Source organism: Alligator sinensis, unplaced genomic scaffold, assembly GCF_000455745.1.
Source record: "Alligator sinensis unplaced genomic scaffold, ASM45574v1 scaffold505_1, whole genome shotgun sequence".
Taxonomy (NCBI): Eukaryota; Metazoa; Chordata; order Crocodylia; family Alligatoridae; genus Alligator; species Alligator sinensis.
The window spans coordinates 2194083-2194849 of NW_005841940.1; the positions used below are offsets into that span (position 1 = coordinate 2194083).

At 48.0% G+C, this 767-nt stretch overlaps 1 protein-coding gene across 9 annotated transcripts in view; it reads left to right on the top strand.

Moving 5' to 3' along the window:
• GGT1 (gamma-glutamyltransferase 1) overlaps positions 1–767 on the top strand; it is a 66459-nt gene that overhangs the window by 20524 nt on the left and 45168 nt on the right. The gene's annotated exons all lie outside the window — the stretch shown is intronic.

The window sequence follows — 767 nt, forward strand, 5'->3', positions numbered from 1 at the left end:
TTCCCTACTCAAACCCCTTCCCATGCTGGTGTAATAACATTTCATTAAATTGTCTTTGCTTCATAATCCTATAGATAAGGATTTAGAGAGGGAATGTGGTTTAGGGAAGACTGCAGTTATTAGCCGTGTGGATAGTGGCAGTGGGGCAGAGGGGGAGCCTAAGAGTCAGGTGTCCTGTGTTCTTTCTCAGCTTTACCACTGACTTGCATGACCAAGAACAAGACATACTACTGCTTTGTGACTCAGTTTGCCTGTTTGTCTGTTAATGGTGCTGCTTGCCTACCATGCAGTGTGGTTTGAGAGTCTTCATTAATTAATAGATATGGATTGAAACTCCTTTGAAAGTGCCAAGTTTTTGTGTTGGACCAGTTTGACTTTGGTAGGGTTACCATACATCTGGGTTTTCCCAGACATGTCCTCTTTTTGAGTCCTCCCATTTCCGTCCAAGCATTTTTTTTAAATATGATCAAATGTACAGGATTTTGGTCAGCTCAGCTTCAAAGTTTTTCCCAGCTTGCCCTAGCAAGGAGCTGCTTGGGGCTGGGGGGAAGGTGACTGGAAACAGAGCACGCATGCATGTAACTGGCATGCAGCCAGACAGGGGGGTGGGAGCACCCCTGGCAGCTGCATAGATGTAAGTCTGTGGGGGGCGTGGGTTGGAGCCCCAGGGTTTGGGAACAGTCTAGGGTGTGTGTGTGTGTGTGTGTGTGTGTGTGTGTGTGTGTGTGGCAGGGGTATGTGGCAGGAATGTCTGGAGGGGATGGGGG